Consider the following 22485-nt stretch of genomic DNA (forward strand, 5'->3'; position numbering starts at 1 on the left):
CCTGAGTCGCTGGGATTACAGGGACGCACCACCATGCCCAGCTAATTTTTTGTATTTTTAGTAGAGACGGGGTTTCACCATGTTGACCAGGATGGTCTCGATCTCTTGACCTTGTGATCCACCCGCCTCGGCCTCCCAAAGTGCTGGGATTACAGGCTTGAGCCACCGCTCCCGGCCTTTTTTTTTTTTTTTTTAAACATTATTTTGTTTGTTTTTTAAACTTTTTTTTTTTTTTTTTAAAGATGGGGTTTCTCCATGATGGCCAGGCTGGTCTTGAACTCCTGACCTCAGGTGATCCACCCACCTCGGCCTCCCAAAGTGCTAGGATTACAGGCGTAAGCCACCGCACCCGGCCAATTTCCTCTTCTCATAACGACACCAGTCAGACTGGATTAGGGCCCATCCTGAGGGTCTCATTTTAACTTAATCTCTTTAATGACCCTATTTCCAAATACAGTATAGTCACACTCTGTGGCACTGGGGGTTAGGACTTCAACATACGAATTTTGGGAGAACACCATTCAGCCCATAACAGAAGCTGACTGTGAAAGACAGGAGTTGGTAGGGGGATGGGGCAAAGCCAGATCAGGAAAGGCCTTGACTCTTAGGGCTTCACGTTTTAGGACTTAAGATGCTGGCTTCTGGTTTGAGCCTTGGGAGGCTCATTGGAAAGCGAAAACATCTCAGTTTCCCATCCCGTTTCTGGTAATTCTGGGAGGGGTGAAATCTCTCAGGCCTACAGCCCCCAGAGTCTGAGATCAGAGCCACGCCCCAAGGAGTGGCTAGCATTGTCCCTCTGCCTGGGCCCTGTGGAAAATCCCCGCCCAGCTGGGTGGGTCCCGGAAGCTTATCAAGTGAGAAACTTTCCTGCCTTCCAGAAACTCCCATTTGGATAGACATGGATGCGCAGAGCACACGCTAAGCAGTCTTACGGGTAACTGAGGGCTCCACTTCGCCGAGAGGAGGAGAAAGACCCGGAAGACTGCAGTTCTGCCTTGGCCGTCAGAGGAGTCTGGGCCCCACCTGCCTCCCTGGCTGCGCATTCAGGTCACTCCCCTTCCTGCTTTCCTCCTCCATAAAATGAGGGTGGGTATGAACTGAAACCTCAATGGGCCTGGCCCTTGCAGCACCTTTGGATTCTAAAACAGAGAAGGAAGTTGGGGCAGATGGGCAGAGGAGGGGCTGGAAACTCCTCCCCCAGAGAACTGCATCCGCATTCCATCGAGCAGCCAGAGCTGGAAGGCCTGGGAATCTGCTTTTTCTAGGGCATGTAAATCTGGCTAGGGGAAGAGATGGAGAGTGAGGTGCTCCGACTGGATAGGGTAAATTTCTTTTGTCCCCCTCTCCTCTCCTCCTGAGGATAATTCCTTTACAAAATATTTACTGAAGTAGAAAATGCATAGTGTGGTCAGGGCGTAACTTTTAAGTGTAGAAGTTGATTACATTTGTGTATTAATATAACGAACACATAATGAATACATTTGTGTATTAATATAACGAACATGCCAGAAGCCTAGAGAGCTCCCTCCCTTGTGCCCCTTTGCACCCCACCTGCAGGTAACTGCTATTCTGAACTTAGATGAGTTCTGTCTTTCCTTAAATGCTGCATAAATGGAGCCACACAGTATGCATTCTTTCGCACCTGTCTTCTTTTGCATATCATTATGCCTGGGAGATTCTGCCATTGGATTTTGCAGGAAATAGGTGCCCGGTTGGGGAAGATCCACTGCAGTCTCTGCTGCATATGCCCTTGAGCTTGGCTCCTTCCTGGAAGCTAGGGTGTGAAGGCTTTAAAACATGGCCTTCAAAATTCTTGACATTCCTCTTCCTTAATAGCTGGAATACTGGTGCTTGGAGCACTGGGCCACTATGCAGGAAGTCTCAGTACCCCAAGGCCACCATGCACTGAGGAAGCCAGGCTACAGGGAGAGGCCTCATGTAGGTGCTCTGTTGTTAATCCCAGCTTTTGAGTCTCCCATCATGTGAGCAAATGGGCCCAAGATAATTATAGCCCTAGCCATGAAATCATCGCTTGCCTTCAAGGCCCCAGATTATGGTACAGAGACAAGTCATCCCTCTGGTCACCCAGCTCACCCCATGTCCTGCCCAAGTTCCTGACCCACAGAATAAAAGTGCATAATAAAAATGGTTATCTTTTTTTTTTTTTTTTTGAGACGGAGTTTTGCTCTTGTTACCCAGGCTGGAGTGCAATGGCGTGATCTCGGCTCACCGCAACCTCCGCCTCCTGGGTTCAGGCAATTCTCCTGCCTCAGCCTCCTGAGTAGCTGGGATTACAGGCACGCGCCACCATGCCCAGCTAATTTTTTGTATTTTTAGTAGCGACGGGGTTTCACCATGTTGACCAGGATGGTCTCGATCTCTTGACCTCGTGATCCACCCGCCTGGGCCTCCCAAAGTGCTGGGATTACAGGCTTGAGCCACCGCGCCCGGCCAAAAATGGTTATCTTAAGATGCTAAATTTGGGGGTAAATTGTTATGTAGTGATAATAATTGGAGCACAGGGTGAGAAGTGGCTGGACTTGGGGAGGGTGAGTTTAGCCTTCTCACTGGGTGGTTTTACCATAGTAACTCCGCTGGCTGATGTACAGCCCTGCCTTGGCCTCATCCTCTGGTCATGTCTTCAGAGCTTCTCTTATTCACTTTAGGCCAGTTGTAAATTGTCTGCCCCATTTGCCCTCTAAAGCAAAAGGCATCTTCTGGTAAGGGTATGGTTTTTTCTGTAGGCTTTTGCCTCCCTACCAGAGTCTCCTGAAGAGGTGGGCACAGGGAATATTTGGATAGGACAGTTTCTGGCATGTGCAAGTAAATTGCTTAACACAGTCCCAGGCACGTAGTGCTCAAGAGATGTGTCTGCCAAAGGCATTATCCTTCCCTACCATATAGTCTGTTCTTTCATCGCTAAAAAGAAATGCCTGGGGCTGGGTGATTTACAAAGAAAAGGGTTTAATTGGCTCATGGTTCTGTAGGCTACACAGGAAGCATGGCATGGCATCTGCTCCTGATGAGGGCCTTAGGAAGCTTACAATCATGGAGGAGAGCAAATGGGGAGCAGGTGCGTCACACAGCAAAAGCAAGAGAGAGAGAGAGAAGAACAATGAACAATGAGATCTCATATGAGCTAACTGAGAGACAGCTCACTCATTACCAAGGAAATTTCATGAAGAATTCACCCTCGTAATCCAATTGCCTCCCATCAGGCACCATCTCCAACAATGGAGGTCACATTTCAACATGAGATTTGGAGGTGACAGACATCCAAACCGTATAATTCTGTCCCTGGCCCTCTAAATCTCATGTTCTTCTCACATTGCAAGATACGATCATCTCTTCGTAACAATCTTCTAAAGTATTAACTTGTTCCATCCAGCATCAAGTCCAAAGTCTTAAGTTTCATCTGAGACCCAGTCCTACTTATCAGCCTATAAAATCAAAACAAGTTATTTACTTTCAAGATACAATGGTGGTACCAGCATTGGGTAAATATTCCCATTCCAAAAGGGAGAAATCAGCCAAAAGAAAGGGGCAGTAGGCCCCACACAAGTCTGAAACGTAGCAGGTCAGCTATTAAATCTTAATGCTCCAGAGTAGTCTCCTTTGATACCATGTTCCACATCCAGAGCAACTTATGGAAGGGTGGGACTCTAAGGCCTTTGACAGCTCTGCCCCTGTGGCTTTGCAGGTATCAGTGGGTCTGGAGCCCATGCGTGCCCTGGCAGAGTTTATGCCCCACCGGGCCTTACAGCTATACCTGGTGCTAGCAGAGCTGCTTGGGACATGATGTCAGCCTGTTACAGTGTATCCTCCAGCTTCAGTGGGCCTGGCCATGCTGGCCACTGCCAATGAGCTGCTGCCAGCACTGAACCTCTGCGGGCACCGAGGGTCACAGTGCAACACAACTCTCCTGCCTTCAGCCTCCAGAGGTCCTGTTTTTGTTTTTGTTTTCCTTCTGTGATTCATACTGTTGGGAATGTAGGGACTTGGAAACAGCCCTTGCCTCAAGCAGGTGTACAAAGAAGAACTTGGTTTATTTTATTTTTTAACAGATGTATTGATATATAATTCACGGGCTATATAAGTCACCCGTTTAAAGTGTACAGTTCAATGGCCCTTAGTATATCTAGAGTTGTGCAACCATCATCACAAGCAATTTAAGAACATTTCCATCACCCCGTAAAGACACCTTTACCGCTCAGCCATAATCGTCTACCCCCACCCCCAGCCTCACACCTGCCCTAGGCAACCACAAATCTATGTTCTGTCTCTATAGACATGCCTATTCTGGACATTTCATTCATAGAAGCAGAATTATGCAATATGTGGTTCTTCGTGACTGCTGCTTTCACTTGGCATAATGTTTTCAAGGTTCCTCCATGTTATAGCATGTATTGGTACTTCATTCCTTTGTATTGCCAAATAAGATTCCATTGTATGATGTTAGACATCTTTTTTTTTTTTTTTTTTTTTTTTTTGAGACAGAGTCTTATTCTGTTACCCAGGCTGGAGTGCAGTGGCACAATCTCAGTTCACTGCAACTTCCGCCTCCTGGGTTTAAGCAATTCTCCTGCCTCAGTCTCCTGAGTAGCTGGGATTACAGGCTTGTGCCACCATGCTCAGCTAATTTTTTGGATTTTTAGTAGATACAGGGTTTCACCATGTTGACCAGGCTGGTCTGGAACGCCTGACCTCAAGTGATCTGCCTGCCTTGGCCTTTCAAAGTTCTGAGATTACAGGCATGAGTGACCACACCTGGCAGACTATAGACATCTTATTTGGTACGTATTTGGGTTGCTTTTACTTTTCGGCTGTTATGAATAATGCTTTTACAGGAATTGGTGTGCATACTTTTGTGTGGATATATGTTTTCATCTCTTGGATATATATACCTAGGAATGGACTTGTTGAGTCATACTCTAACTCTATAACCTGTTGGGAAGCCTCCAGGCCGTTTTTCAAGATGTTGCATCCATTTTACATTCCCTGACACCCCCCACTTGCCGCAGTGTGTGAGGGTTCCGGTTTCTTCACATCTTCACCAACACCTATCTTTCTGATTTTAGCTCACCTCATGGGTGTGAGGTCATGTCTTTGTGGTGTTGCTTTGCATGTTCCTGATGGCTGATCATGTTGATTACCTTTGCATGTATTTACTGGCTTTTAAAAAAACTGCGTATTCAGACCTGATATGGTTTGGATCTGTGTCCCCACCAAATCTCATATCAAATTGTAATCCCCAGTATGGGAGGTGGGGCCTGGTGGGAGGTGATTGAATGGTGGGGCCGAATTCTCATGGGTTAACACCATTCGTGTGGTGCTGTTCTTCTGATAGTGAGTGAGATAACATGAGATCTTGTTGTTTAAACGTGCATAGCACCTCTCCATACTCTCTCTTCCTGCTGCTCTGGTCATATGAGTTGCTGGCCCCTGCTTGTCTTCTGCCATGATTGAAAACTCCCTGGGCTTCCCCAGAAGCTGCTATGCTTCCCGTATAGCCTGGAAAACCATGAGCCAATTTAAACTATTTTCTTTATAAATTAGCTAGTCTCAGGTATTTCTTTATAGCAATGCGCGAATGGACTAATACAAAACCCTTTGCTGATTTGTCTTTTGATGGCTAGTTTTAAGAGATCCTTTTGTCTTTTCTTCTTTCGTAGAGGTGAGGCCTCACTATGTTGCCCAGGCTGGCCTTGAACTGAGCTCAAGTGATCCTCCCACCTTGGCCTCCCAAAGTACTGAGATTACGGATTACAGGCATGAGTCACGTGCTCTGCCGGTTGTAAGAGCTCTTTACATATTCTCCATACAAGTCCCTTCGGCTGGTTTATTTTTCAGGATCTTTAGAAGGTCATGTCATAACTTCCTTGTTCCTGTGTTTACTGGCTGAAGAATTGCAACAGAAACAAATCATTGGCTCTCACTCCACGAGGTGGGGCTGCCACCCCTTGGAAGCACCAGCTCACATACATTCCTGGTGCTGGTGAAGACAGATGGGATCCTCCTGGTTCCTTTTCCTGTTTTCTCTCTTTTCAGCTTCACCAAAATCAGAAAACCTCAAGTGCATAAAGTGGAGGGCACGCCAGGGTTCCCTGCGGGATTCTTTCAACCCCCACGGTCTTGCCTGCCTCCAAGAGTTGGATGTGCTGTCCTTTTCCTCCCACCGCCCCCATGTCCTACTTTCCTTTAATAACCACTATCCCAGCCAGCCGCGGGGGCTCACGCCTGTAATCCTAGCACTTTGGGAGACCGGGGGGGGGGGGTCGGATCACGAGGTCAGGAGTTCAAGACCAGCCTGGCAAACATGGTGAAACCCAGTCTCTACTAAAAATACAAAAATCAGCTGAGTGTGGTGGCGTGTTCCTGTAATACCAGCTACTCGGGAGGCTGAGGGAGGAGAATTTTTTGAACCAGGACCTGGGAGGTGGAGGTTGCAGTGAGCTGAGATTACCACTGCACTGCAGCCTGGGTGACAGAGCGAGACTCTGTCTCAAAAAAAGAAGAAAACCACTATCCCAAAGAACACTTTTGAGAGTCACCCTGGCATGGCATGAAATGGCCTCTGGGTGGCAGCAAATCTGAGACAAAGACCCGGGATTGGCAACAGTGACCAGTGCCGAATCTCAGACAAAGGAAAGAACATTCTCTTCTCTCGGACAGTTGCACGTGAAGCTGAGTTAGGTGGTCAGTTTGTTCTCCAGCTGAAGCCAAGAGTGTCATGTAGTGAGACACGATCATGCCCTGGGGGAGGAAGGAAGGAATAGTGGCATCTTTTTGTCTCCAGGAAAGATCTTGGCAGCATCATTCAGTGTTTGTTTATTAAGTTCTAATGTTGGGTCAGGCACTGTGCTAAGCATTTTCTATTCCTTGTCTCAGTCTCATTAATCCTCACCATAATCTTTTTTTTTTTTTTTTTTTTTTTTTGAGAGGGAGTTTCGCTCTTGTTACCCAGGCTGGAGTGCAATGGCGCGATCTCGGCTCACCGCAACCTCCGCCTCCTGGGTTCAGGCAATTCTCCTGCCTCAACCTCCCGAGTAGCTGGGATTACAGGCACGCACCACCATGCCCAGCTAATTTTTTGTATTTTTAGAGATGGGGTTTCACCATGTTGACCAGGATGGTCTCGATCTCTTGACCTTGTGATCCACTCGCCTCGGCCTCCCAAAGTGCTGGGATTACAGGCGTGAGCCACCGTGCCCGGCCAATCCTCACCATAATCTTATGGGTTAGGTACAGTGCATCCTTATTTTCCAAATGAGGAAAGTGAGCCCAAGTAGATTAACTTGCCAGCTATCACCTGGCTAGCAGGTGGCAGAACTGGAATTAAAACTCATGCCATCCGACTTCAACACCTGCATGCCTAAACAACTCCTTCTTGGTGCACAGAGCACCCGAGCTTTTGAATTCAAATCCTATGGATGTTCGTTTTCACATTGTCAATTTCCATAGAAATTTGCATGAAATACAGCTGAGCTGTAGAAGAAAGAGCTCCTAGCATGGATTAGAAAATTGGCACTGAGATGTATTCCAGCACGCACAGGTTTTGAGTGACTTTGGTCAATTACATCATCCTTCTCTAAATTTCCTTATCGCACAAGTAGAGGTAGAGATAGCAATACCTACGTCATAGTGTTATTGTGAGGGTCAAATGAGATGATTGCTGTATGATTTGGAAACTCTAAAGTTTGAAAAGTCAGGGATTGTTATTCTTATTGCATTGTTCACTTAATTCGGGTCAAATCCTGTAATTAACAGCCAGAAGCTTAGATAACAAGGGTTCTGAGTCTTAGCCAAGAAGCTTAGGGTTAGCTCACTTGTGAGCAGTATTCAGGACAATAGGCATGGGGCACCACCCAAGTGTTGGGTGCTTTGTACCTGGTTAATTCTAGAATCCTATCCATCCCTCCCCACTCCCCAACCACCAGCTTGGATCTTGGCTCTTTTTTCTCCCCCACCGTCTCAATTTGCAGATCTTGGCTCTTTTTTCTCCCCCACCGTCTCAATTTGCACTGACTGGGCTGGCTGAGCCTATATCTTCTGCGTGCCCCTTGGCAGGAATGTATGGCTCTTTGTGGCAGAGATGAAATGTGTTTGCCAAATGGTCCACACACTAATTGGTTGGGTCAGTGAAATGTGAGCAGGAGTGACGTGTCCCCTCTAGGCTGAGGCAGCAAAGAGCCAGTGCTCCCCTACCATCTCCCCTTCCCCTGCTGGAGGCTGCCTATCAGATGGAGGAGGACCACTTGCCCCACATCAGTCCATGACATTAGCGGGACATAAATCTTTGTCGTGATAAGCTATTGAAATTCGGGGGTTTATTCTTTCAGAGTGTAGCTTAGTGTTACTTTGATGAATGTATTCCTTGCTATCAGTCTACAAAGAGGTGAGGAGGAAGACCTTGTTCTAGGCAGAGCACCGTGAATAAAGACATGACATGTTCAAGGGAGAAGGAGCAAATTGGTGTAGACAGGGCTGAGGTTCATGTTTATAGGGTCCTAGAACATAGTGGGTAAGGTCACACACTTTTGAGTTGTGGCTCTGCCATTGACTGGCTGTGTGCCTTGGACAAGTTCCTGTCTCTGAGTCTTAGTTCCTTTACTGTAAACTGTAGACAATAACAGCACCCAGGCCATGGAATTGTGAAGACTGAATCAGTACTTCGCTCAGGGTAAGTGCCTAGATAAGAATTAACCATGTTAAATATCAGTCATTGTTCTAATAAAGAGAGGGCTGGGAAACTGATTTCAGGACAAGAAAAAGGGCTTTCTATAATTACAGTAATCAGGAGCCTAGGGTGGTAAATATGAGAAGTTGGGGAGATAGAGTGTTCTGAGGGCACCCAGAACCAATTCATCCACTTTTAATTGCATTCCTCCATCTGCCTAACCACCACCCATCCATCCATCCACCCACCCACCCACCCACCCATCCGTACATCCATCCATCTGTCCATCTACCCATCCATCCATTTATCCATCCATCCATCTATCCACCCACCCACCCATCCATCCATCCATCCATCCATCCATCCACCCACCCACCCATCCGTACATCCATCCATCCATCTGTCCATCTACCCATCCATCCATTTATCCATCCATCCATCTATCCATCCACCCACCCATTAAACAAAGCAATTGATAAATATTCTCCAAATCTGTCAGAGAGTCTCTAACCAACAGGGAGACAGAGCCTGAAACACTAGATTCTAGTAGAAGTCTTTTACGGTTCTGCTGCCTCTTTAACAGAAGCTAGAAAAAAGCAGAAAAGTCAGGAAGGGAGCCAAGGCCATTGATGTCTCAATAGGAAGGGCAGCGACAGGAAACCAACATCAAGGCTAAGTGCTTTTTCTTGGTGTGAGGTCTTTCTGCAGGAGGAGCTTGGTTGGGAGGGGTGGAGGGAGTCTCCATCCCAGGGCACCTTAGTCATGGAGTCTCTGGCTTTCAGTCCACCAGGCTCTGGGCTGGCGGGAGGAGAGCAGGATGATGGGAAGCCAGGCTGTGCTTCCCTCAAGTGAAATCCTAGAGCCACAGAGAATGGGAAATGTCACCATGCACAGCCTCTCATGGCCTCTGCAGCAACATCCTTGCAGACTCTTAGGTGTGTTTTGAGCTCTGGTGAACAGAGCTGTAAAGGCTAGGCAGAGTGAATATGCTGGATTTTGTGTGCTCAGTGTCCATTGCCCTGTCTCCTGGTTGGTGAGTTCACTTTAAACCCATAAGTTCAGAGGGACTGATTTTATTTCTAGCTCCAGGAATGGGCGAGTGATGTATGTTTGATAAATTACAGTGTTGACTCCTCTAGGCCACAGTGATTGGCCCAGGGCTGGGCATGTGACCAAATTGGTTCCATGAGATTCTATTGGTAAGTTTGTTTTTTTTTTTTTTTTAACTATAATAATTAATTGACATCTATTGGTAAACTTTTGTTTGAACTATTGGGAAACAGAATCTCTTTTTTTTTTTTTGAGACAGAGTCTCGCTCTGTTGCCAGGTGCCAGGCTGGAGTGCAGTGGCACAATCTTGGCTCACTGCAACCTCTGCCTCCCGGGTTCAAGCAATTCTCCTGCCTCAGCCTCCCAGGTAGCTGGGACTACAAGCACACGCCACCATGCCCAGCTAATTTTTTTTGTATTTTTAGTAGAGACGGGGTTTCACTATGTTAGCCAGGATGGTCTCGATTTCTTGACCTCGTGATCCGCCTGCCTCGACTTCCCAAAGTGCTGGGATTACAGGCTTAAGCCACCGCAACCAACCAGAATCTCTCTTTTTAATAGGCTCATAGTTAAAGACTATGATCTAGAGCTTTTGGAAGTTAGTAAATATAGATAAAGCCTGCCTGAGAGTGAGGCTAACACAGCAAAACGTAGTATTGAGAGAAGGACAGAGCCCTTGTGCGTTGAAGCCATTGTGTGTGAGCTCCTGGATCCCACCATACCTGAAGGCTGTTGACTTTTTCAGTTATTTGAGAGTCCTGATTGGTACACTGGCTTGGTTTTCTAAAGAACATTTTTGGCTTTCTAAACACGATGAGATGGAGAATCTCACCACCAGCCTGCATATTCACCTTCCACCTTTCCAAGCTTCCACAGTTTACAATGGACAAATTAGTCTGCACCAGTTTCAGAGCTGTGCTCCTGGGATAGAAAAACGAACAGGACCTGGACCTTATCCTAGTCACAGTTTAGAAGGGGTGACAAGCGTAACTAGAGCAGTTCAGCATAAGATGTGCAGAGATAAAAACTAAGTGTCATGGGAACTAAGAAGACAAAGAAAGCCTGAATCTCAGTCTAGTGAGTGTTGGAATTACTCCCATCCCAGAACCTTACTCTTAACATGGGAGGCACATTCCTGGCCTCCTGAGATTATGCTAAAGCTTACGAGGTATAAAGGAGTCTAATGTTAGTTCTTGAATTATTCACTTAGTTCAAGTCCTAGTTCTGCCACCCTTTTGAGAAGTCAGGTAACCTCTGGATTTTAGTTTACCTCCTTGTATTAATAAAAGGGCTCAGCCGACTGCTTGTGCCCCCACCTGCCTCATGGAGCCATTATGAAATGCAAATGAGATAGTGATTTTGAAATTGCTGCATAGAACTGTAAAGCCCTGTAATAGAATGAATTTATACATACTCCCCCAAATACATTAATAAGAGGTAATATTTACAGAGTGCATACCATTATTTGGCATTCTTCTAAGTGTCTCACACACATTTCTCATTTAGTCTTTACACCAACCCTGGGCTGGATCCTATTCTTTCCCATTTTATAGATGAGAAAACTGAGGATGGAGAGGTTAAGTAACTTGTCCAGGGTCACCAGTAAGTGGGAGCTGGGATTGCATCTTTGAGTCGAATCAGGGTTCACACCCTCAATCACACTGCCAGTGCTGTCCCGTGAAACATCCCGTGATGATGGAGGTGGCCCATAGCTTCCCTGTCCAATACAGAGCCTTACTGAACACTTGAAATTGCCGGGTGTAACAGAGAAATGGAATTTTTAATCTAATTTAATTTTAATTGATTGAAATTAAAATTTAAACAGCTCCATGTGGCTTGTAGCTACTGTATTGGATAGGGACAGCGCTAGGCATCCTGCCTCCACATTTATGTGTGAAAGCTAAATTCCGGACAGCACGCAGATGAGAAAACAGAAGATTCTCCAGGTCCTCACAGCTACCAGCCACAAAGCTGGGACCCCAACTTTGCGCCTGGCATCGATCCCAGGCTTCAGACCAGACCTGACTTCCCTGATGAACCAGTAAAGAACAGGCTAGAACTTCCCGTTCCTGAGAGGTCATAAAACTCAGGAGATTTTTCCTGTGGCAAGGATCAGATCTTCTGGGTTCCTGAGGGGGAGATGGCCATGGCGGTTGAGGGCCCCTCCCTTGCTCTGCTTCTCTCCTCGCTCCCTCCATCCCCAGGCTCTGAGCTCTGCTCTCCCTGCAAGGCAGACAGAGGCTGGAAGGGAAGCTGAGGCCACACATGCCTGCATTTCCTCTCTGAGCTGGAAGCTGAGCTGGCAGGCATTCAAGGTTTAATTAGCTGAAATAACTGCACATAATAATCTTTAAAATGATAGTGGTTAGAGCTCAGGCTTCACTGCTTCTGATTATTCAGCCGCCTGGCATGAGTGTCCTGTTGCCAGCTCAGCCGTGCCAATGAATCTGCCAGGCTGAGTGGGGTGATTCCAGCATGCCCTGTTGAAGCTCTCTTCCTGCCATTCATTTGTTGTGTGATGGGAGAGGCAGGGCTCAATGTCTTCGGGCTCAGCTCTGCATCTGTGTGATGGAGATTATAGCCATCAAGCAGATGGGTAGAAGAGGAGTCAGCTAGAGGCTTCACAAAACCATCAAATACTCCCAAAGAACAACCAGCTGTATGAATGTCACAGATAAGGGGACCCTGGTCTTCACTGCTCAGTGACCGTGAACATGGTATGTTATGTCGGTAAGCCTGTTTTCTTCTCTGGAAAATGGGAAAATGGGAAGCACTCACTTTTTTTTTTTTTTTTTTGAGATGGAGTCTCACTCTGTCACCCACGCTGGAGTGACAGAGAATATTAGTTCTTGAATTATTCATTTAGTTCAAGTCCTAGTTCTGCCACCCTTTTGAGAAGTCAGGTAACCTCTGGATTTTAGTTTACCTCTTTGTATTAATAAAAGGGCTCAGCCGACTTGACCTCTACTCACTGCAACCTCAGCCTCCCAAGTTCAAGCGATTCTCTTGCCTCAGCCTCCCGAGTAGCTGGGACTACAGGCACATGCTACCATGCCTGGCTAATATTTTGTGATTTTAGTAGAGGTGGGGTTTCACCGTGTTAGCCAGGATGCTCTCAATCTCCTGACCTTGTGATCCACCTGCCTCGGCCTCCCTAAGTGCTGGGATTATAGACGTGAGCAACCGTGGCTGGCCATCACTCACTTTTCAGGGTTGTCTTGGAGGATCAATAGGCATGTATATATATATGTAACACTTGGTCCAAGGACCTGGCACATAGTAAATGCGCAACAATTAGTACCTTCTTCTTTTTTGGTTTTCTCTGTTCTTTCTGCTTTATCTTTGGAAACTTCTACTGCAGAATGAGAGGGAAGGACTTGGTCAGCAGGCTGATAGGGGCTGATGCCACAGAAACAGTTCTTTCTCCAATGCCTGCCAACACTTTCTCTAAGGGACAGAGTTTAGGGAGTGTTGGGACCTGTGGGGTAGAGACAGTGAGTGGGACCCCTGTGAGGACAGGTCATGTGTGTTCTTCCCTAGAAACCCCTAGCAAGGGAGACGCCTCCAAAGCTAACAGATTACTTTTTGTAGTAGAATTATTAGGTTGAACCACAGAAAATTACCTTTTTTCCCCCAACATTTTATTTATTTATTTTTTAAAATTTATTTTAAGTTCAAGAGAACATGTGCAGGATGTGCAGGTTTGTCACATAGGCAAACTTGTATCATGGAGTTTGTACAGATTATTTTATCACCCGGGTGTTAGTATCTATTAGTCATTTTTCCTGGTCCTCTTCCTCCTCTCACCCTCCACCATCCAAAAGGCCCCAGTGTGCATTGTTCCCCTCTGTGTGTTCTCATCATCTGGTTCCCACTTATAAGTGAGAACATGCAATATTTGGTTTTCTGTTCCTGCATTAGTTTGCTAAGGATAATGGCTGTCAGTTCCATCCATGTTCCTGCAAAGAACATGATCTCATTCTTTTTTATGGCTCTGTAGTATTCCATGGTGTGTATGTACCACATTTTCTTTATCCAGTCTATCATTGATGGGCATTTAGGTTGATCCCACGTCTTTGCTATCGTGAATAGTGCTGCAGTGAACATACATATGCATGTGTCTTTATAACAGAATCATTTATATTCCTTTGGGTATATACCTAGTAATGGGATTGCTGGGTTGAATTGTTACTGGTGGAGGGAGGTCCAGGTTCTTCGCATTTTGAACAGGGAATTGGACAAAATGCACAAACAAAGCAAAGAAGGAATGAAGCAACAAAAGCAGAGATTTACTGCAAATGAAAACACACTTCATGCGGTGGGGGCAGGTCCAAGCAAGTGACTCAAGGGCCGCGGTTACAGAATTTTCTGGGGTTTCAGTACCCTTTAGAGGTTTCCCATTGGTTACTGGTGTATACCCTATGTAAATGAAAAGGATGAAGTAAAGTTAAAAAGTTATTTACTGCGTGTATGCCTTGTGTAAATGAAGGGGATATTTCCTGTCATAGCTGAAGTGATTCTGTTTGATTTAGTTCTATGAAGTCCTCAGTTTCCCTGCCTCCAGGTCCTATTCTCTTGCCTCATTTCCCCCCTGAAAGATGATCCCCATAAGTCTTTATGGAAGGTGGATGGACTGGCTTTAAGGACCCAGGAAGGACAAGGCGGCCATCCTGGTTCTCCATTAGTCCGTGCTTAACATTGAACTTATGTCCTCTGAATACCAGTTGTTTCTCCAGTTTAGGTACATAGCACTGATAACTAAGGGGTTATCATAGGTAATTAGACTTATCCCATGGAGTTCATTCAAATTGTATATTTAAACAATTTCAGTATCAGCTGATTTACTGTGCAAATCTGGCAATATAGTTTCTTGGTCTTCAATTAATTTTGGGTTAGTAGTTTTATACAGGAAAATTTGATTATTTCTGTGGTCTACAGTAACAACATAATAAACGTTATGACTGATAGCATATACTCAGACATATTTAGAATTTTAGAAATCCCATACAATTTTGTAGCATATGTTAACATTCACTAAAATGTAACCTGAAGAAGATTAAACATTTTTTAATTTGACAATGCTTCCCATGTAACTAAACATGTCAAATAATCCTGTTTACCTTTCTTTCAGATGCTTCAGGGGCCCTCTATAGCATCCCAAAGTTAGATATCAGAAAATACAACTTTAAAGCTGAAGTTTGATTTTGGGAAGTCTATTAAATATGTTAAAGGCTTACAAAAATTTAGATTTCTATTTCTTCCTATAATCTTTTTCCATTCATTCAACCAGTTTGCACAGAGAGAGGCCAGAAGTCTGACTGGTAAGACATTCTAACCCTATTGCTGGCATGTCAGGTTTCTGGGTTCTCTCTCCCTGAGTGGCCCTAGCAACCCTGATCAACTGTATGCAAACAAATGCATTGCCATGAATTAAGAATATTCATAAATAATTTACAAATTTTGAAGAAATTAGGCAGAGAGAGAAATATGACTCAAATGCTATTTATGAGCATATACCCAAACCACTTAAAGTATCAGGAAGCCTAATATCTAAAAAGTTAGTTTAAGATTTAAGAAAAAGCTGGTGTGCTCCATCAATTATTTATTTATTTATTTTTGAGACAGAGTTTGGCTTTTGTTTCCCAGGCTGGAGTGCAATGGCATGATCTTGGCTCACCACAACCTCCACCTCCCGGGTTCAAGTGATTCTCCTGCCTCAGCCTCCCAAGTAGCTTGGATTAAAGGCGTGTGCCACCCAGCTAATTTTGTATTTTTAGTAGAGACAGGGTTTCTCCGTATTGGTCAGACTGGTCTCGAACTCCTGACCTCAGGTGATCTGCCCGCTTTGGCCTCTCAGTGTGCTTGGATTACAGGTGTGAGCCACCATACCAGGCCTGCTCCATCAATTCTTGCAGGCTGGACAAAGGTAGCCTAAGAATTCCAGATAAACGAAACAAATGATGACTTGCTAGAAATGCATAGGGAACAGCATAACTATTCATAGAACCAAATAAAATCCTTCCACTAGAAACTAAAAAAGCATCATGGCTTTATATATCTCCATGCATAAGCAAAATCCAGAGGAGAATAAACAGCAAACAAAAGAAAATTAGAAGCAAAAACAAATAACAGAAAACCTACCATAAGTTTTCCTACTCAGTCTACCTTGGAGGCTACAGTGTTACTCAGATCCCCACAAAACCCACATAATGAATATTTTATTCCTGATACACAATTTAATATCCTTATGTTCACTAATGTCACCATACATCCTGTGCAATCAGGAAATTCACTCTAGGCACCTGACCAGTAAGTACTCCAATGCCAGCACTATCCATGAAAAACAGTAAACGTAGTGTAAAGCAAGCAGGTATGTGAAATTTGGCTCCATACTAAATCCAGCTCCATGCTTAATTATATTAAAAAAAGAATTGCCTAACTGCCAATACATTTCTTTACAATATTTTTTATTTGTCTTTAATCAAGACTAAGAGCTTTAACTATGAAAATGTTAGTCAGATGTCTCCAATTCTCTGTCAGGTTTTAAAGACAGAGAAACTTTAAAACTTATCTAAACTTTTCCCATAATTTTAGAAACGTATTTCCCCATATCACAACCCTTTCTTAATTGGAAGTAACCCAGATATTCAATGAGCATCCAAAATAATTTTAATTTACACAAAAATGTACCTAAAATATTGATCTCATTTACTGTACTCAATTCTTTCATTTTTAACAGTTTATCTAGATTACTTTTGTAAACTGAGATATCAGATAGTATCACTGTTTTTAATAGCCAGGAAACATCAGGTGCTCACTTAAACCTAAGAGCTTCAAAGTTAAATACATAGGTATTTTTGCCAATAGCTCAGAAGATTTAGCTACCAACATTAAATTACTCTCATTTGTCAAAAAAAGGCACGTAAACCAAGATCATTTTGCTTTGGCTACATTAGTAGCTTTATAACCTTCTATGCCAAACCCTGACACTGCAAAATATCTAGCAAAGACAAATATAAAATCCAGACAAAAATGTATGCTGACGATTATGAAGGTATTTCTATTTTTATTTTACCAATATTTTAAAACCGGCTTGTTTAGTAAAGTTATACTTAAGTCATGTGCATTTGAAAATTGCTTAGACTTAATTTATAAGCACTCTTTTACTTATAAGCCAGTTTAGTAGAGGCAACATACAACAGTAAGTGTACATACAAATAAACACATCTAGACATATGTACACAGATGTAAATGAAGATCCAATAGCTTTTATTTTGGAGCCCTAGCCATGAGATAGCAATACAAGCTCACCAGTTTTACTCTGTTTGCCCTAATAGATAATCCAATGAAGGGTTGGGAACCAAGATTTTGGGTACTGCAGTTTCCATGGCCATTTGATTTCTAAAGGCCAAACCTCCCCAGACTCCAAAGAACACTGGGATCAAACAGCACCACAGGAGAACATTACATACTAACCTGGCCTGACCCTGCTTAGAACAGCAGCACAAAAGGCTGGATATATGCAACTCCAACCCACTTTCCCATTCAACAGCAAACTCCAGATTCCAAACTATATTGGAGCCAAACAGTATTGCAGCTGTGAGAGAAAATTCTAAGGAGGGCTTAGTGCTAGGCCTCCAAACCTTTGCCAAGGGCATCCTCTTTGGAAAGGTTGAGGTCAGGGGGATCCCCTGGGGTGTTCCCCTTTGGGATCCAATCTTAGAGTGTCAGACATTTCTAACCTTAGGTGGGCACTTGTGCCTCTTTGAGTATTTTCCCTCCAGAGGTGATGGCCTGCTATGAACTTCCTTTTGTTCCTGGACGAAGTCCTCGACTTCCAGCCTCTATCATTTGACATGGCCGCACTTTCCCATGCTTCCTGTTCCATGAACTTTCATGTTAGGAACTGGAGGCTGGGTGGGTTTCTTCTGTCCTTAGCCAGTTGAATAGAGGAAGGGAAGAGTTTTAGCAATAGAAAAGAAGGTTTAAGTCACCTGAAACATGTAAATTTGCCCCAGTGAGCTGAGCCACATGTAGGGATCAGGGACAACCACCAAAAACACAGAAAAGCGTCCTTCCTTATCCAGGCAGGACAACTATCCCCATTCACTCCTTGGCCTTCAGGCAACACTGAGATGGCCCTGACCAGTCACCCCCAATTACCAAGGAGCTGCTAGAAAGTGACCACTGAAAAACTGAAAAAGAAAGAAAGAAAAAAAAAGGGAAAAGACCCAGGTCTCTTACCTGAACCAGGTGGCAGCAGTTAGGCGCCTCCACTCGGAAAGTCCTTAGTTTCACTAGAGAGCAGCCCCGGCCAGAAGCTTGCAGTTGCCTCTATGTTTAGACGCTGCCCACCAAGGGTCCTGAGCTGGAAAGAAAGAAAGAGAGAGAAAAAGAGATTCCCCTGTAAGGAGCAGAAAGGACAAAGGAAAGGAGAAAAATAAATTCCAAACTTTGGACTTACCGCCTGGCTAGCTGGCCAAAATATGTTACCGGTGGATGGTGTCCAGATTCTTGGTGTTTGAACAAAGAATTGGACAAAACGCACAAACAAAGCAAAGAAAGAACGAAGCAACAAAAGCAGAGATTTATAGCAAATGAAAGCACCCTCCACAGCGTGGGAGCGTGCCCAAGCAAGCGGATTAAGGGTCCTGGTTACAGAATTTTCTGGAGTTTCAATACCCTCTAGAGGTTTCTCATTGGTTACTTGGTATATCCCCTATGTAAATGAAGAGGATGAAGTAAATTTACGAGATCAGGTGTACACCTGATGTAAATGAAAATGATAAAGCTACAAAGTCATTTACTGGGTGTATGCCCTATGTAAGTGAAGAGGATATTTCCTGTCATAGCTGAATGGGTCTCTGTTTGATTTAGTTCTAGGAAGTCCTTAGGTTTCCTGCCACCAGATCCTATTCTCCTGCCTCCGAGTGGCGTGTCTCTCTTTACGCCTTTGAGGAATCACCTGCCCATCTTCCACAGTGGTTGAACTAATTTACACTCCCACCAACAGTATAAAAGTGCTCCTTTCCTCTGCAACCTTGCCAGCCCCTGTTATTTTTTGACTTTTTAATCATCACCATTATGACTGGTGTGAGATGGTATCTCATTGTGGTTTTGCATTTCTCTAATGATCATTGATATTGAGCTTTTTCTCATAAGATCGTTGGGAAAGTGCCATTTTTCTAGGTCAAAGTTGGTTGAAGGTAGACAAGTCTTCTAATGTAAATAAGGGTGCTATACTTGGCTTTAATTAGTTAGTTCAGCCTGCATTAGGTAGGGGATGTGCTGCTTCTGTGGACCTATTAAACAGCATAAGAAAAAGGTATACCTATTTTAATAATGAGATTTCAATAGCCATTCAAAGCACAGTAGGAGAGAGGCTTCAGGCAAGATATGGCTAATTGCCACGTAATCAATAAGACAATGATTGGTGTAGGAATTGAGAGGAAGGAGAGGGTGCCCCAGGGTAAGTGGTGTGATGGTGGGTTAGTGGATGGAGTTGTGTATAAGGAGGGCTAGCAGCTTAGCTGGGCAAAGAGGAGTCAGAAAGATGCTCTTGACAGAGAGAAACGGCATGACAAAGGTCTGGGGACTAAATCACCAGGGAAGGGAGACCACGTCTGTGTAGACATTTCTGCACCCCACACACTTCCTGTGACAGAGCAGGCACCAGTACATATTGGATAAAGGAGTACATGAATCAATGAATGAGCAAATGAAAAGTATGTGAATGTGAGTGAGCAAATCGGTCATTGGTGGGGAAGTGGGAGGCCAGGCTGGAGTGACTGGCCATGGAGGGTTGTGAGTGCAGATGAAAGAGTTTGGATCCGGCTCAGAGGGAATGGGAGTTCCCCTCTATGAATTTAACAAATACATATTCTGTGAAAAGCCAGATTCTAGAGGTTAGAGAAAGGCCATGTAGGATCTCATAATTTGCTGATTTGTTGATGTGATCCTGGAAAATGAGGCCACTCTGCATGAGTTGGGATAAGTTAGATTATGTTGCAATCACAAATAACCCTTGAATTCCAGTGGCTTTTAAAACAACCAAATGTATCTCTTGCTTCCTCTACGTCTCCAGTCTGGTCAGCTGTAGCACTACCCCATGACATTTTGGCTGATCGGTAGCCTGTATGTGGGGCATTACTGCATTTTGTTTTTTGTTTTTTTTTTTGTTTTGAGACAAGGTCTTGCTCTGTTGTCCAGGCTGGAGAGCAGTGGCACCATCACGGCACTGCAACCTTGACCTCCCAGGCTCAAGTGATCCTCCCACCTCAGCCTTCCAGCTAGCTGGGGCTACAGGTGTGCACCACCATGCCTGGATAATTTTGTATTTTTTGTAAAGACAGGGTCTCGCTATGTTGCCTAGGCTAGTTTTGTATTCCTGGGCTCAAGCAATCCCAGCTTTGGCCTCCCAAAGTGCTGGGATTACAGGTGTGAGCCACCGTGCCCAGCCACCTATTACTGGTTTTGTAACAGAGGGAAAATAAAACATGGTAAACCACGTGTAGGTCTGCTTGTGCTTAGAAATGAGCATTTTCTTGGCTAACGCAAATCATGTGACCAAGCCAGATGTCAGTGGAGTGAGGAAGCGTCAATCCCTCAGGGAGTGACGACAGATATCTTTAAACACCATAGTTCCTCACTGATATTTTGCAGCAAGTAAGAATAACTAGGCTATGGAAGACAGATGATCTGGGGTTTTATTATTGGGTCAATCCAGGTCTGAGCTTTGTAATTTTTTTTCCTAGCTGTAGAGAAGCCATTCTTGTCCATGTTCTGGATAGGTGAGTGTTCTTTATAGGGCAGGATGGGTTACATTGCTTGTGAGACTCAGTGAAAATTTCCTTATGCAAAACTTGTTAAGAATTTTAGGCTGGCCATGGTGGCTGATGTTTGTAGTGCTTGGATGGCCGAAGTGGGTAGATGGCTTCAGCTCAGAAGACCAAGACCAGCCTGGGCAACAAGGTGAAACCCCATCTCAATACAAAAAAATTAGCCAGGTGTGGTGGCATGTGCCTGTAGTCCCAGCTAGTTGGGGGCCGAGGCAGGAGGATTGCTTGAACCTGGGAGGTCAAGGCTGCAGTGAGCAGAGATGGCACCATGACACTCCAGCCTGGGCAACAGAGCAAGACCCTGTCTCAAACAACAAAACAAAACAAAACTCAATTCAACTTGTTAAGAATTTCAAGACTGAGAGGAGAACAGAAAACCACAGGGAGCGACTTCCGCCACAGAGTTCTGCGCAATGGACAGGTGCGTGCCCCTGACGTGGCCCTGCTGAAAGGTGACTTCTAGTTCAGTAAAGTCCAGGATGGAGCTGGAGCTTCCCTCTCCTCTCCCCTTTCATTCTGACTCCCTCGTCTTTTGCACTTTTTCGCTGTCATTGTTCTCCAGATCTGAATAAGGCTATCCATTTCTCATTGGCCTGGCAACCATTTCCCTCACTCTGACCCCCAATGAGCGCTTACATTTGAGAAGCCCTTTATTAATTGCATGGTGGATCAAAGGGAGAGGCGGGAAACAAGGGCGCCAGTGGGCAGGAGTGTGAGGCAGCATCAGGACTGCAGCGCTCCCAGCAAACATCATCTCACCTCCACAACTACTTCATTTCTTCTTCATTCTCTCCAAACTTCAAGGCTGATTCCCTCTGCGTGCCTGCTCGGCCATCAGTTAACAGTCATACTCTCAAGTCCAAATCTTCAAACCTCATAACATCTGCACTCATCCCAGTGCCCTGGATAAGCAGTTTCTGTCCTCCTCTGTAAGGCTAGCCCTTCCACGTGTGTTTGAATTCCTCCCCTAGGTAGCCTATGAAAGTGGCTTTAATATCCTGAAGACACAATAGCTAAGACCCAAACTGGGGTTTGATACCCTGCTATGCTTAGCCCTGAACTCTTAACAGTTACATTAACAAAACCATTCACCAGGATACTACAAGCAGTAGCTTAAAGGACTTGGTGGTGCTTTATATCCCTCTAGAGGAGCCTGTTCTATAATTGATAAACCCCAATATAGTTCACCACCTCTTGTCCCCAGTCTATATACCGCCATCTTTGGCAAACCCTAAAAAGGTTATAGAGTAACCTCTTTTTGCTTTCATCTGTTTGCTAACTGGATTCTTTTTTCTTTTTTTTTTGAGTGCTCTGTTGCCCACCTGGGATACAGTAATACAGTGGCGCAATCTCAGCTCACTGCAACCTCTGCCTCTTGGGTTCAAGCGATTCTCCTGCCTCAACCTCGTGAGTAGCTGAGATTATAGGTGTGCGCCACCATGCCAGGCTAATTTTTGTATTTTTCAGTAGAGGTGGCATTTCACCATGTTGGTTAGGCTGGTCTTGAACTCCTGACCTCATGATCTGCCTGCCTCAGCCCCCCAAAGTGCTGGGATTACAGGTGTGAGCCACTGTGCCCAACCGGATTCTTTTCATTAAAAAAAAATAACAGCTATATTAAGATATAACTCATCTACCATGCAATTGGCTTATTTAAATTGTACAATGCTTTTTTTAAATTTATTTTTATTCATTTGTTTTTTAACTTTTATTTTAGGCTCAGGGATACAGGTGCAGATTTGTTATGTGGATAAACTGCATGTCATGGGGGTTTGGTGAACAGGTACTTTCATCACCTGCGTAATAAGCATAGTACCAGATAGGCATCTTTTTCTGGTCCTCTCCCTCCTCCCACTCTCTACCCTCAGGTTGGCCCCAAGCGTCTGTCTTTCCTCTCCTAGTATCCATGTGTTTTTGTTG

At 44.7% G+C, this 22485-nt stretch overlaps 2 long non-coding RNA genes across 2 annotated transcripts in view; one reads left to right on the forward strand and one right to left on the reverse strand.

The window, feature by feature from the left end:
- Positions 1 to 463: 463 nt before the first annotated feature.
- Positions 464 to 22485, forward strand: part of LOC116555035 — a 35105-nt gene continuing 13083 nt past the window's right edge. Inside the window, exon 1 of the long non-coding RNA XR_004270345.1 lies at positions 464 to 1086. This is a non-coding gene — a long non-coding RNA (uncharacterized LOC116555035). The remainder of the gene's footprint in view (positions 1087 to 22485) is intronic.
- On the reverse strand, positions 8764 to 9067 carry LOC116555036. Its single transcript, XR_004270346.1, has 2 exons — positions 9014 to 9067; positions 8764 to 8894 (listed from the first exon to the last, which is right to left on the reverse strand). It is a non-coding gene; the product is annotated as an uncharacterized LOC116555036 (long non-coding RNA).

The sequence above is a fragment of the Sapajus apella genome, unplaced genomic scaffold (assembly GCF_009761245.1).
Source record: "Sapajus apella isolate SASKATOON/1434 unplaced genomic scaffold, GSC_monkey_1.0 scaffold14, whole genome shotgun sequence".
Classification (NCBI taxonomy): domain Eukaryota; kingdom Metazoa; phylum Chordata; class Mammalia; order Primates; family Cebidae; genus Sapajus; species Sapajus apella.